The 15,853-nt window shown below is 46.4% G+C and overlaps 1 protein-coding gene across 3 annotated transcripts in view; it reads left to right on the forward strand.

The window, feature by feature from the left end:
* PROSER3 (proline and serine rich 3) overlaps positions 1–15,853 on the forward strand; it is a 265,873-nt gene that overhangs the window by 215,124 nt on the left and 34,896 nt on the right. The window lies entirely within an intron of this gene.

The raw sequence follows: 15,853 nt of genomic DNA on the forward strand, positions 1-15,853 counted from the left end.
TTCCAGGCGTTTAGTGTTTGTTCGTCTCTCTTTTGTTCCATTCCTCGTTCTAGTTTCCTGACTTGTGTTTTAAGTTTTTCAGCTCTTCGGTGAACCATGGATTTGCTTTTTCCTGTGTGATGTTCTGGTTTGGATTGGGGCGATTTTGTCTAGTGTTGTACATAGATCGTCCCATTCTTTGAGGAATTGGATGGTGTCAGCGTTTGTTGACCATTCGTTCTGGTATATCTGTTGCCAGAATATTGTGGGGTCCTATTTTTCCTCTCGTTGTGTATGTTGTTCGCTCCTGTTTATTGATTGTGTTTATGGGTGTTTTCGCCAGCAAAGAGAGACATTTGCTTTATGGTGGTCTGACCATATGTAGGTGTCCATCTTGTGTCAGTGAGTATGATAGTTGAGTCCGTTCAAATTTGTTTGTTATGATATCAAGTGTGTGTCCTTTTTTGTGTGTTGGTTGCATGTTGGGGTACTTGCAGATCCCAGAGTTTTAGGAATTCTTGCATTCTCGTGTGCTGGTGAGGTGTCATCTTCCAGGTGTAGGTTGATGTCTCCTAGTATAAGGATGTTTGAGGCAGATACGCAGGAGTTTCGAGATGAAATCCATGAGTTGTGCTTGGGAATTTTGCCATTTTCCTGGTGGCCTGTAGAATAGGATTGTGTTAAGGTGTCCTATTAGGTTGGATGATTAATTCTTGTTGATGCAATTTCAAGTTGTGGCGAGGTAGATTCACCCGTGATTGTGATGGTTTGTAGATAATGGCTAGTCCGCCTCCTCTTTTTTTTCCATTTCTTGTCCAGTGGGTGATTTTGTATTCTGGTGGGCATGTTTCTAAGATGGCGGGGTCTGTGGGGCCATGGAACCAGGTTTCTGTGATAAATAGAAGGTCTAGGTTGTCTGTGGTAATCCAGTCTAGTATGTCTACTGAATTGCTTACTGCTGATCTTGCATTGATGTATCCTAGTTGGATTGAGTATTGTGTTCAATTCTGGTCACCGCATCTCAAGAAAGATATAGTAGAATTGGAAAAGGTGCAGCGAAGGGCGACTAAAATGATAGCGGGGATGGGACGACTTCCCTATGAAGAAAGACTAAGGAGGCTAGGGCTATATAGCTTGGAGAAGAGACGGCTGAGGGGAGACATGATAGAGGGTATATAAAATAATGAGTGGAGTGGAACAGGTGGATGTGAAGCGTCTGTTCACGCTTTCCAAAAATACTAGGACTAGGGGGCATGCGATGAAACTACAGTGTAGTAATTTAAAACAAATCAGAGAAATTTTTCTTCACCCACGTGTAATTAAACTCTGGAATTCGTTGCCGAGAAGTGGTGAAGGCGGTTAGCTTAGCAGAGTTTAAAAAGGGGTTGGACGGTTTCCTAAAGGACAAGTTTATAAACCGCTACTAAACGGACTTGGAAAACTCCAAAATGCCAGGAATAACATGTATAGAATGTTTGTACGTTTGGGAAGCTTGCCAGGTGCCCTTGGCCTGGATTGGCCGCTGTCGTCGACAGGATGCTGGGCTCGATGGACCCTTGGTCTTTTCCCAGTATGGCATTACTTATGTACTTATGTTCCGTGGGGGGCTTCGATGTGCTTATTTTTATTAGTTGTCTGTCCCTTCGGTGTTTGATTTTGTTGTTGTTGTTGTTGTTTTCCTCTTTTAGTCGGTGGTATTCATAACCGGAGATTGTTCCTTCTGGTTGGTTATTGTGTCTTTGGTTTGGTGGGTTGTTGATAGGTTGTAGATAGGATTGTTGTATTGTGGGTGAGTTGTTATGGGTGTTCTTTAGGGTGGGCATTGTGTGTATGTGAGTGCTTTGTGCTTTGTGAGTAATGGGGTTGCTGTTATCTGGGATGTAGGTTGTGTTTGCGTATAGGAAGTAGTGAGAGACAGTGGATGGTTAGGAGTGTTTTACTGGTATTCATATCTATGTCTAAGGCGCTGTTACAAACATTCAGCTGGTTTACACTCAAGCGAATCAAGGCTTACATTTGCATTGAAGCTTGGTAGTTCGAAGTTTACATTTGCATTTGAGCTTGGCTACAATTCAAAGTGAGGTAAAGCTTACATTTGATTTAAGCTTGGCAACAATTCAAAGCTTGGCGACAATTCAAAGCAAGGCCAGCCTACATTTGCATTTAAAACTTGGCAACAGTTCCTACTGATAGTGCTAGTTTGTGGTAAGGCGGTTCATACGTTTGTGCTAACATTTAAAGCATTGATTAATTAGGCGTGGCAATCATTAATAATGCAGGCACATGGGACATTGAAAAGCAAAGCCCTAAGGCAAAACAATTGGGAGATCCTGAGATACATTTAAGAGTAGCAAAGCAGTTGAGAGATCTTGAGGTACATTTAACAATAGTAAGGCAATTGAGAGATCCTGAGATACATTTAAGAGTAGCAAAGCAATAGAGAGATGTTGAGATACATTTAAAAGTAGCAAAGCAATTAAGACATTTTAGGCTAGCCAAGTTCTTAAGAGTTTCTTACTTAAGCATTTCAGCAGGCATTGTAGCGGATCAATGGAGCGTATACGCTTGCAATTTGTCCCGGGAAGTACCTGCTACAATGTTCTAGCAGCAGACAAAGAGAGTTGGCCTGTGAGGGCAGACGGTCTGGAAATGTGTTCCCCCAACTCGGGTGCCCACAGTTGGTGGTTATTTTTTTTTTCGCTAACAGTGGATTAATAGGTTCCTTTCCTCTCCTGCCCGTTAACCTCCCTGCCGTAGCTCGTAGGTTTGCTTGTTGTGAAATGAGTGTACTGGATGGCAGCTGCTTAGGGTAGTGGAAACAGAGATTAAGCAATTTGGCTTCTTTGCTTACAGAGGACTGGATAGTTCATTTCCATTCCTGTCTATTAAACCTCCACGCAGCAGCTCATAGGTTTGCTTGCTCTGAATGAGTGTATGGCAATGGCTGCTCCAAGGGGGTGGAAGCAGAGATTCTTCACATTGGCTTCCTGTTAGCAGTGGACTAGACCGCATCGCTCTGGGGTGGTTAGGGAAGGGAAGCGCTCGCTTACCGGGTCTCGGCTGCAGGGTCGCTGTTTCACATCGGATCCAGGCTGGTCCGGTCGCGGACATTTGGTTCTTGGCTCGGAGTGGCTCGCCCGTCTTCCCTGTCTCGGCTGGACCAACGGGCGCCCCAGCTACAGTGGCCAGTCGGGGGCGGGAAAGCGGAGCTGGGCCGTGCACGTCGCCGAATGAACCCTGCAAAATTCCGGACCGACGGGAGGCCTCAGCCGCAGGCAGCTAGTCGGGTGGAAGGCAGAGTTGGGCTGCAAATGCTATCGTGCAGGTCTCGCGTGGATAGAGTTCGCCTGCTTCCTTCCACTGCGGAGATGTGGCTGTGCGTCTCGGCGGCGTCCCGGTGGTTCCACCGGTCTAACGCCGGTCAGGATCTCATTGATCGTCCCTCACCACTCGCCGCTGGGTAGGCCCTGCGTGGTCCTCCGAGGGGAGAGGTTCGTCTGCCTCTCCCTGCTCTGGATATGTGGCGGTGCGTTTCGGCGGCTTCTCCGATGAAGTTCTGGAAGCCTGCAGGTGCGTTGCATAGGCCAAAGGGCATGACGCGATATTCGTAATGCCCATCATGAGTATTGAAGGGCCGTCTTCCACTCTTCACCGCTGCATATCTGGATCAAGTTGTAAGCGCCCGGAGGTCTAACTTTGGTGAAAATAGTGGCATCTTGTATGCGATCGAATAACCCCTTATTAGGGGCAGCAAATAAAAGTTCTTAATAGGGATGTCATTAAGACCTCAATAGTCTATGCAGGGTCCGAGGGTTCCATCCTTTATACCAACAAAGAAAAACCCCCACCCTAACTGGGGAAGTAGATGGTCGAATAAACCCCCTTTTCAGGTTTTCTTGAATGTATCTTCATGGCCTGGGACTCATCCCGAGACAGAGTGTAGAGTCGTCCACATGGAGGCATCTTCCCCGGGAGTAGATTGATGGCACAGTCAAATTTCCCTATGAGGTGGGAGTTGATCGCCTCCTTCATATCGAAGATATCAGTGAAGTCGATGTATTCAGGAGGCAGATGATAGACCTGGATGAACAGGGAGAGTGGCATGATTGTCCAGCGTAGGCACGGGCTGAACAGAATCCAGACAGTTACGAAAACATGGTGACCCCACTTGGTAATGTCCCGGTTCCCCCAGTCAATGTAGGCGAATGGATACGAAGCTAAGGGAACCCCAGCACAATAGGATGAATGGCCTGAGGCAAGACCAGGAGCTTGATGAACTCGCAGTGTAAGGTTCCCAGTTGGAGGCGAAGAGGAACTGATATCTGAAAACCACTCCAGAGAGAACCTCTCCCTGGATTGAGGTGACCTGTAAAACTGTGTTCAGGGACTGAGTCAGAATCTCATACTGATGCAGAAGCTCAGCACTGATAAAAGTACCTACCGCCCCAGAGTCAATGAGGGCAACAGTCTCAATGGTAATCTCAGTCCACCGGAGGATAACCGGAAAAGTCAACAGTGAGTTGGGGAGGTTAGAAGATTGACCCAGGATCCCCTTCACCGAGGATCCCGGGCCTAATCATTTACCCGACTTCTGAGGACATTTGTTGAGGATCAGGCGACCATCAGGGGGAAGAATGCTGGCTTCGGCCTAACCCTGGTAAGCCTTTCCTCAGCTGAGAGGTGCCCAGCTCTACCACCGGCTGCCTTTCAGGTGCTGTGGAGGACTTGCAGCTCATCTGCATATCCTTACAGCCTTCTCCGGGGTGACAACCCAGGTCCCACTCCGATCCACTCAGGGCCTCCACTATAGGTGCTGTGCGCCGTTTCTCTTTACATCTAATCTTCTTCCCAGTTGCTAAAGTACCTCAGTCGTTTATGGCCCCTATTCACATTCTCTTCCTAGCCCTGTCCCTTCCTAATCTTTTCCCTCACCCCCCTACCTCTCTCTGCTACGGGAACTCACTGCCCATCCTTCGACTTCATCACCTCACCTTCTGTCCTACCCTCTTCCTCCCTCTTGGCTTTTAATCTCCGTCTCTTCTTCCCTCCATTTTGCCTTCCCCATTCCACCTAAATACCTCTCGCCTTCGACGCCTTCGTGGCCACAACCTCTCCTACTCTCCTCCGCTCTCTTTTACTCCTTCTCTTACTCTCAGCCGGTGACATCATCCCAATCCTGGCCCCCCTCACCAACTATTATCCCAACTCTACAGATCTCACCGCGACCTCTCTAACCTCATCTCTATTTCTCTACTCCCCTCCTCTTCTCTGCCCTTCTCTTGCACCCTATGGAATGCCCGCTCTATCTGCAACAAACTCCCCTACATCCAGGACCTCTTTATCTCGCGTCACCTCCATCGCTCGCCATAACAGAAACCTGGCTCTGCCCTGATGACTCTGCTTCAGTCGCAGCCCTCTGCCATGGCGGTTATCTATTTTCACATACTCCTCGCCCTGCTGGTCGTGGGGGCGGTGTTGGACTACTTCTCTCTCCCTCCTCCAGATTTCAACCCCTTCTTCCACCTCATCTCACTGTTTTTCCTCCTTGAAGTCCACTCTATCCGCCTTTTCTCTCCTCTGCCTCTTCGAATAGCGGTCATTTATCATCCCCCTGATAAGTCCCTTTCATCCTTTCTCAGTGACTTTGACGCCTGGCTTGCCTTCTTCCATGATCCTTCCTCCCCCTCTCTCATCCTTGGTGACTTTAATATTCCTGCTAATGATCCTTCCAACTCTTATATTTCCAAGTTACTCGCGTTAACGTCCTCCTTTAATCTCCAACTATGCTCCACCTCCCCCACTCATCAAAATGGTCACTGTCTTGATCTCATCTTCTCCTCCAACTGTTCACCCTCTAGTTTCCTTGCCTCTGATCTTCCCCTCTCTGATCACCATCTTATAACTTTCACACTTAAAATCTCCTCCCTCCCAGTCCCGTCCTATCTTATCTAATTTATCTAGGAATCTTTACGATATTGACCCTTCATATCTATCCTCCCGTGTTTCAAACTTCCTCTCCACTGTGGCACCATCCACGTCTGTCAATGAGGCTGTTTCTTCTTACAACAATACTCTATCCTCTGCCTTAGACACTCTTGCACCTTGATGACCCGCCCTATAAGGCGTACAAACCCCAACCTTGGCTGATTTCTAATATCCGCTACCTACATTCCTGTAACCCGCTCCGCCGAACGCCTCTGGCTGAAAATCTCGGGCCCTTGCTGATTTCTTACACTTTAAGTTCATGCTGACCTCCTTCCAATCTGCTCTTTACGTGCCAAACAGGATTATTATATCCAACTGACCAACTCTCTTGGCTCTAACCCTCGACTTCTCTTCGCCACATTGAACTCTCTCCTCAAGGTGCCCCCTCCCCCAACTCCCCCTTCATTATCTCCTCAGACCCTTGCTGAATTCTTTCACGACAAGGTTCAAAAGATAAACCTTGCATTCTCTAACCTCACCACCTCTCCCTCCACTAGTCCGTTCCCCTCTCTCTCCTTCCCCTCATTCCCTTTCCTCCTTTCCTGAAGTTACTATTGAGGAAACTACACTTCTCCTTTCTTCCTCAAAATGTACCACCTGTCCTCTGATCCCATTCCCACCCACCTTCTTAATGCCATCTCTCCTGCTCTTATTCCTTTATCTGTCACATTCTCAACCTCTCACTTTCCACTGCGACTGTCCCTGCTGCCTTTAAACATGCTGTGGTCACACCTCTCCTTAAGAAGCCTTCACTCGACCCTACTTGTCCCTCTAATTACCGACCCATCTCCCTCCTTCCTTGTCTCTCCAAATTACTTGAGCGTGCTGTTCACCGCCGCTGCCTTGATTTTCTCTCCTCACATGCTATTCTTGACCCACGACAATCTGGTTTCGCCCTCATCCACTCAACCGAAACCTGCGCTTACTAAAGTCTCCAATGACCTGTTACTGGCTAAATCCAGAGGTCAATATTCCATCCTCATTCTTCTTGACCTTTCCGCTGCTTTTGACACTGTCGATCACAGAATACTTCTCGATACCCCTGTCCTCACTTGGATTCCAGGGCTCTGTCCTTTCCTGGTTCTCTTCCTACCTCTCCCTCCGCACCTTTAGTGTTCACTCGGGTGGATCCTCTTCTACTTCTATCCTCTGCCTGTCGGCGTACCTCAGGGGTTCTGTTCTTGTCCCCTCCTCTTTTTTATCTACACTTCTAACCCTTGGTTCATTAATCTCATCCCATGGCTTTTCCTACCATCTCTATGCTGATGATTCCAAATCTAACCTTTCTACCCCGGATATCTCACCTTGCATCCAAACCAAAGTTTCAGCGTGCTTGGCTGATATTGCTGTCTGGATGTCTCAACGCCACCTGAAATTAAACATAACCAAAACCGAGCTTCTCATTTTCCCCCCCAACCCACCTCCCGCTTCCCCCTTTTTCTATTTCTGTTGGATGGCTCTCTCATTCCTCCCTGTCTCCTCAGCTCGAAACCTTGGGGTCATCTTTGACTCTTCTCTCTCCTTCTCTGCTCATATCCAGCAGATTGCCAAGACCTGTCGTTTCTTTTCTTTACAACATCTGTAAAATCCGCCCCTTTCTTTCCGAGCACTGTACCAAACCCTTATCCACACCCTTGTCACCTCTAGTTTAGACTACTGCAATCTGCTTCTTGCTGGGCTCCCACTTAGTCACCTCTCCCCTCTCCAGTCGATTCAAAACTCTGCTGCCCGTCTCGTCTTCCACCAGGGTCGCTTTACTCATACTACCCCTCTCCTCAAGTCGCTTCACTGGCTCCCTATCCGTTTTCGCATCCTGTTCAAACTTCTTCTACTAACCTATAAATGTACTCACTCTGCTGCTCCCCAGTATTTCTCCACACTTGTCCTTCCCTACACCCCTTCCCATGCACTCCGCTCCATGGATAAATCCTTCTGTTCCCTTCTCCACTACTGCCAACTCCAGACTTCGCGCCTTCTGTCTCGCTGCACCCTACGCCTGGAATAAACTTCCTGAGCCCCTACGTCTTGCCCCATCCTTGGCCACCTTTAAATCTAGACTGAAAGCCCACCTCTTTAACATTGCTTTTGACTCGTAACCACTCGCCTCCACCTACCCTCTTCTCTTCCTTCCCATACAAATTAATTGATTTGATTTGCTTACTTTATTTTTTGTCTATTAGATTGTAAGATCTTTGAGCAGGGACTGTCTTTCTTCTATGTTTGTGCAGCGCTGCGTACGCCTTGTAGCGCTATAGAAATGCTAAATAGTAGTAGTAGTAGTAGTTGTTGAGGAAATTACCCGCTTGCCTACAGTAGAAACAAAGATTATTAAGCTGCCAATGGGTCCTCTCCTGTTCCGATACGCCAGGGGTAGGCAACTCCAGTCCTCGAGAGCCGCAGGCAGGTCAGGTTTTCAGGATATCCACAATGAATATGCATGAACTTGATTTGCATACATTGCCTCCATGTATGCAAATCTATCTCCTGCATATTCATTGTGGATATCCTGAAAACCTGACCTGCCTGAGGCTCTCGAGGACCGAGTTGCCTACCCCTGCGATAGGCGACAATGCCCCACCGTCATGGGGGTCATCAAATTTCTCCAGTGGTGCTTCCGGAGTTGGTGAAGGAATTAGGGGCTGCTGGAAGTTGGGGGACTAGGCGAGGAGGCTGCTTCTGAGCGGCGCACTCTTGTGCTCTTTCTTAGAACCGTACATCGATTCAGATACAAAGAGCTATCAGTTCATCAAGGGTAGTAGGCCTATCTCGTCCTGCCAGTTCATCCATTATACACTCGGCCATTCCATGTCAAAACATAGTAGTAAGGGCTTCTTGGTCCCAGCGCAATTTGGAGGCCAGAGTCCAGAAGTGAATGGCATAGGCTCCCACGGAAAGGTTCCCTTGTTGGAGCTGGAGAAGGTCACTGGCAGCCGAAGAGGGGCGTCCAGGTTCATCGAACACCATCCTGAAGCGCTGAGGAAAAGCCCCCAGATTCGTAAGAATAGGGTCCTGTTGCTCCCACAGGGGAGAAGCCCAGGCCAGGGCTTGCCCAGAAAGGAGAGAAATAATGTAGACCACCTTAAACTCGGTCCGTGGGAAAAGACATGGGCTGAAGCTCAAAGTGCATGAGACACTGATTAAGCAATCCCCGACATGCCGCAGGAGAGCCATCAAAGCGAGGTGGTTCAGGAACCCGAAGCGGCATACCTGCAGAACTGGAGACAGATGCAGCTGCCTGTGAAGGTACTGCCCACTGCTGATCTGGGATAGCCAAGAGTTGGGAAAAGACATTTTGAAGAACTCCTGATAACTGATGCAGCTGAGACTGTTGTTTCTGCACAATCTGTGCAAGATCAGGAGGGTTGGGTTTATCTGACGAGCTCATGGCCTCAGCTATCTGTCACAGTGCCCAGGAATGGAGTAAGCCCTTGTGCCGATCCAAAGACCAGCAGTCAGAAATCCCCACACTTTACCTGCGGCGGCCACCGTTCCCCAGCGGTTGAGCCCCTGGGTTCAGATGACCAGCAGGACTTGAAAGTTGGAAGAAAGCAGGACTCAGGTGATGACAGTGACCGACAATAAACAGCAGAGGGTCAGGTCCAGGCACAGAATCAGGGCAGGCAGCAATCCTCAAAGTCAGGTCCAGGCACAGGGTCAGGGCAGGCAGCAATCCAGTGAAGTCAGGTCCAGGTACAGAGTCGGGGCAGGCAGGAATGTAGCGAAGGTCAGGTTTAAGCACAGAGTCAAAACCAGTAAAACAGGAATAATCACAGCAGGAACACACCAGATACCAGGAAGAAGTAGCTGAGGCAAAGAGTGGAGGGAAACTCCTAGTTTTAAAGTGAAGACGTCTGACGTCGGAGTTGGCACGTCCAAAGTGTAGACTTGTCAACCCGGATTGAAGAGAGAAGTGTCTGCTAGCCTCTGCCTCCACATCTGGTGTTCCAGGTATGTAACACCAACAACACAATGGCAGTAACCTATCAGGCATATTTCAAAGCACTTAGCCTTCCAAAGTTCCGTAGGTTTCTATGGAACTTTGGAAGGCTAAATGCTTTGAAAATATGCCTATGAGTCAACAAATTAGGAGGAACAAGAAGTCAGAAAGTGGCAGAAGTGCAAATGGTGATGGATTGGATGAAGGAGAATCTGGAAGACATTTCGACAGCACATATGACCGGGACCCAAAATATCCAGACAGATTAACTCAGCAGGAATTCCCTGGATCCAGGAGAATAAAGTCTAGCAGAGGGATGTGTTCATGGAAGTTGTAAATGTTGGGGTCATCTAATCATGGACCTGATGACAATGGGCCAGAATGTGAAATTCCAACCTTTTTCCGTCAGACAAAGAATTGGAAGTCAAAAGGAATAAATATCTTGGCTGAGGTTGGGTTTTCTGTATGTATTTCTGCTCGCAGGCAGTCATTCAAAGGCTAGAGAGGCATTCAAGTCTAGTAGTGTTGATTGTTCTGCATTTGCCAAAAAGACCCTGGTTCAGGGACTTGACCTGGACTGGTCTGAAAGTAGAGAATTCTCTATCTCTGGCAAACAGAAGGGTCTGTTAGTTCAATGCCTGGACTTGTTTATTTTGTTTTACGACTTGGGCTCTTGAGGGGGCAAAGTTAAAGAAGAAAGGCTATTCAAGTAGGATGATAGCTATCTTGTTACATTCTAGAAAAAGGTCTACCTTGGTAGCATACATAAAGTTTGGAGAATTTTTGAGAATTGATGTCAAGTTAAGTGTATTTTTTCTCTGCATTCTTCTATTCCATTTTTTTTATTTTATTTGTAATTTTAATGACTTTTACAAGAAACACTTGTACAGAAAAGGAGTATTACCATACCATACAAGAAAATATTTTATAAAGAAAATCTATTAAATGATAATTACTGCTAAAGTCCACAATTATAGGCAAGGCACTATTCAAAAATTGGTTAACATAGGAAAAAATGAATAGAACATATTCCCACTTATCCTATCACGGAGTAGATACTAATGGAGGAAGCACCAGAGAGTTTACGGCTGGTTCTTGTCTGGAGTCCAGGAATTTTGCTAATTGATCACTCTCAAAGAAAACATATTTAATAGATTGAAATTTAACAACACAAAATTAAGCCAGAAAATTCCCCCCTGTGACAATACATGATCACGAAGTTTCAAAAAAGACTGACGTCTTTTCTGAGTTTGTCTAGCAATATCAGGAAATACTTTGACTTTGCAATTCAGAAAGACTTCATGTCTATGTTTAAAGAAAGTTTTCAAGATCCAGTCCCGATCCGGCTGTAGAACAAAGTCTATAATTAATGTAGCAGGTTGTACTCCACATAGTTCATCTTCAATTGTTTGTGATAAATTCAAATTTAGCTCCTCAAATGGGGTTTCCATGGATGCTACTACTACTACTAATTAGCATTTCTATAGCGCTACAAGGCATACGCAGCGCTGCGCAAACATGGTATTATGCGCTCACTTGGTTTCTTAACATAGGGAGCCAAATAATAAATCCTTGCTACAGGTGGAAACAATTGTTCAGTAATTTTTTAATACTTCAGAAAGATATCTTTTAAATGTTATTAAAGGAGCCACTGCTGGAGCTTTAGGAAAATTTATAAATCTCAATGTTGTCATTCTTTGTAGATTTTCTAAAGTTTCTATTTTCCTCTGTAAATATACATTTTCTTTTATTAAAGTTATTTGACTCTCTTTAATTTGATTTGTTTCAAGTATAATTGTTCAAAAGTTTTAGTTTGTTCCAACTGTTTTTCCAAGTCTGCTATTTTAGCTTGATTTGATTGAGTAACTTTAACTATTGGAGATAATTTCTGGGTTAAAGAATCTTCTAAACATTCCAAAGCATCCCAGATTTTTTCTAGGGTTATTTTCTCCGGTTTTTTAGGAAATAATTTCAATGTTACCTCTTCCTAAGCTCCTTTCTTAGAGCCAGTCTTGCTCTCCTGTGATTCAACTCCTGCTCCTTCGGTATTCTCAGCAGTAACCACTAGCACTGCTGCACTCGGCGTTCTGCTAGCAGAGTCTGCCCCTGCTCCCAGATCAGACATCTTCTCATCGGGTCTAGTCAATCCAGGGCTCTGGTCTGCCAGCATTGCCGGCATCGAAGGAGGACTCCGTTCCTCTGGGCTCAGAGTGGTCTCTCCCTTAGGCAGGTAGGTCGGTTCTCCTCTCATCGATCGCTCCTGCAGCAAGGGTTGTTGCCCAGTCAATTCTACTCTGGGAATAGTGAAACGGTCCATCGGTCCCAATTCCTGTCTTGCAGAGGGAGCAGGGTAAGCCCTCTGTTTGCCCCTTCTCTTGGGCATGGAAATGTATTTTTTTAAGGAAAAAAAAACAGCAAGAGGGAGTTGAGTGAGGAGCTGTTTCACACACATCCTGTTCAGACGCCATCTTGCCCCCTCCATTTTTTTATTATTTTATTTATAGTTTTCAAAAACTTCGCAAGCCAGGCACTTGAGATAGTACACTTTGTAGCGCTATAGAAATGCTAAATAGTAGTAGTAGTAGTAATACAGATACGTAGGGAAAAAAACATGTTAGGGGCCCTTTTACTAAGCTGCGTAGGCACCTACGAGCGCCAACCCCGAACTACTGCCTGGCTACCAAGTGGCCTGGGTGGTAATTTCAGTTTTATGCAAGACCAGTACGGATGCCAGAAAATTTCCGCCACGCGGTGCTAACCAGGTGGTAATTGGCAGTATACGTGTGCTGACGATTCCCACCCGGTTAACGTGTGAGACCTTACCACTAAGTCAGTGGGTGATGGTAAGGTGTCGGGCCCAAAATGGACATGTGCCAATTTTTATTTTGCTGTACATTCATTTTCGGCCGAAAAAAAGGCCTTTTTTGCAGGTGCGCTGAAAAATGGACCTGCCCGCGTCAGTTGTCACCTTTTTCAATCCCATAGCTTCTTCTTTAATAGTTGAAATTTGTGTGGAAAATTCTTTTTTTGTAGAGTCTAAAATTGTCAAATTTTCCATTTTACTTACAAGAGCAGCGACGTCTTCCGCAGACTTCACGGTTCCACTCAACCTTTGGAGAGCATTCCATATGCTGTCCAGAGACACTGCCATGGGAGCACTTGTTGAATCCGAAGAACACAACTCGCTCTGTAGTAGAGAGCTGCACGGGAACGGGGTTTGCGGGAATCCCGCGGAACCTGCGGGATTCCCTCGGGGACGGAAGCAGTTCCTGCGGGGATGGAAGCAGCTCTGCGGGATTCCCGCGAGGACAGGGGCAGTTCCTGCGGGGTTCCCGCGGGGATGGAAGCAGTTCTGCGGTCTTCTCGTAGAAGTGTAAGCTGCACCTGCACCAGCCTCTCATCTACCGAATACCAATTTCTTTGAGTGCTGTCTTCTCCTCCTCCTCTTCTTCTTCCTTGCTTTAACAGCACAACTGTGGAAAGTCTTCCATTAAGGAGGTGGTAGAGTCACAAATGATGACGGAATTCAAAAAGGCCTGGGATGAACACAGAGGATCTCTAATTAGAAAATGGAAGTTATGTAAAGCCTAACCTTAAATGGCTGCATGTGTGTGGATGTCTCAAGTGACGCTTAGATGGCGACTCTGGCTGTGATGAACTAGGGCTGATACCTGGCAGACTTGTATGGTCTGTGTCTCATACATGGCAATCTGGTTTAGGATGGGCTGGAAAGGGCTTAGTCAGCAACTTCAGTGGCTGGAACATGAGGACAGTGCTGGACAGATTTTTACAGTCTGTGTCCCACAAATGAGAAGACGAATAGACTGGAGTGGGCTTCAACTGCAACTCCAATAGTTGGAACATAAGGATAGGGCCAGATAGACTTCTGTGGTCTTTGTTCCAGAAACACGAAAGAAAGACCATAATCAAGTATATAATATCACACTCGTTGATTTAATGATAAATTGATCATGAGTGTGACTATTGGCAGAGTGGATGGACCGTTCAGGTCTATTTGCTGTCACTTACTATGTTACTATTAATCCTCTTTGCTACCAGGCTGGTGCACAGACCTCAGCTCTGAGAAAGGCACGAGAATCAGATGTCACCTGACCTACTGGCACGTACATGTGGCGACCTCTCAGCACACAGTGCAAGTGAATCGGAGACAAGTTTTACATGTGCGCACCAGAGTGTTCCAACTTCCGTTCCTTCCTTGCCTACAGTGCTGTGGCTCAAATCCAGAGACAGGCTGAGGGAGCTGACTGGAATTTTCTTTTATGTACCGTTAAATTCTTACGGGGATGGGTGGGGATGGGTTAAATTCTTGCGGGGACAGGTTGGGATGGGTTAAATTTTTGCGGGGATGGGTAAGATTCCAGCGGGGACGGGTAAGATTCCAGCAGGGACGGGCAGGGATGGGTAAGATTTCTGTCCCCATGCAACTCTCTACTCTGTAGTGTCTTTCCCTCATTGCCGCTTCTCTCAGCACTCTCACCTCTTCCTGGAGCCCTCTCTCGAATTACTTCCACTTGAGGGGCTCCCGAGAGTGCTTATTCAGCAGTGGATCATGGCAGAGGATTGAGAATTGGAGGGGAGAGTGAAACATCTGACCCTAGTACAGAAAGTTATCCTCCTCTGTGCTTGCGGGGGTCCTGACGGCATACCGGTCCATTGATAGCTGTACCGGCGAGGAGGTCCTCACAACGGGGAGTGCTGTTGTGACAACCCCCTTTCCTCTTGGTATGAGGCATATCTTTGAAGAAATCAGCAAAGGTAACCAGCTATACATGGACCCATTTCAGCTGACAGCTTTAATGCCATGTTGCCCAGATATCTTGGATTTCTTGCAAGGTGGTTTGGACAAGGAGCTGGCATTCGCCTCATTGAAGGTACAGTAGTCTGCTTTGTCCTGTTTTAGAGGCCTAGTTAAGGGAAAGAGCTTGGCTTCGCATGTGGATGTGGTACTTCATTACCACAAGGTTAAACTTATTAATCCACTATGTCATTTATTGATTCCCCCTAAGGAATCTAAACTTGATCTTGTCTAGCTTAGTTCTTCCCCTTTTTTGAACTTCTGGATTTTACAACCGTAAAAAGTTTTTCTTGTAGCTATTGGTTCAGCTAGACACATTTCAGAATTACAGGTCTTGTCTTGTAAAGAACAGTTTTTGGTCTTTAGTAAGGAAAAGGTTGTGCTTAATCAGTTCCATCCTTCCTTCCCAAAGTGGTATCATACTCTCTCTTCACCTGTTTGAGGGTAGTGCAGCTGCCTTTCACAAATGTGTGAAATGTGTTAAAGTACCTGAAGAGTATGAAGGTGGAGCTTGTAAAGAATAAGCAGCATCAAAAGCAACAGTCGCTTGATGGATTACAGAAGCTATTGTTTCTATGTATATTTTTTTTGGCCATCTAGTTCCAGAAGTTTTGAAACCTCGTTCCACAAGGGGTCAATCTGCTTATTCTGTGGAGTACTCCTTAGTTCATTCTCATTAAATTTGCAGTGGCAACCTGGATATCTATTCATTCTTTTGTCCATCAGTACCTATTGGATGTTCTGTCTCAAAGTGATGCATCCCTTTAGCCAAAGTGTTAGTGTCAGGGATTTCGGTGTTCCATCCTCAGTAAGTACTGCTTTGTTACATTCCAAGCAGCTGGACTGGTCTGGTGGGATGATAAGGAAGGGTTAATTAGGTTATCTATCTATTCAGAAACACTCCTGGCAACTGTCAGCTAGGCAGTTCCCACAGGTGTGGCTGCATGATCTTGGCTGTCGCTAGAGAAAAGTGGACTTGCTTACCTGTAACACGGTTATCCATAGGCAGCAGACTGATGCAGGCATACCATCTCACCCACTGCCCTAACCTGAAGCAAGATATATATATGGCCCTCTTGCAGCTTGGTAGTCACTGAAAGAGGGAAGGAGCAGTGGATGGCATGGGAAGATTGGTG

The sequence above is a fragment of the Microcaecilia unicolor genome, chromosome 8, assembly GCF_901765095.1.
Source record: "Microcaecilia unicolor chromosome 8, aMicUni1.1, whole genome shotgun sequence".
In the NCBI taxonomy this organism is placed as follows: domain Eukaryota; kingdom Metazoa; phylum Chordata; class Amphibia; order Gymnophiona; family Siphonopidae; genus Microcaecilia; species Microcaecilia unicolor.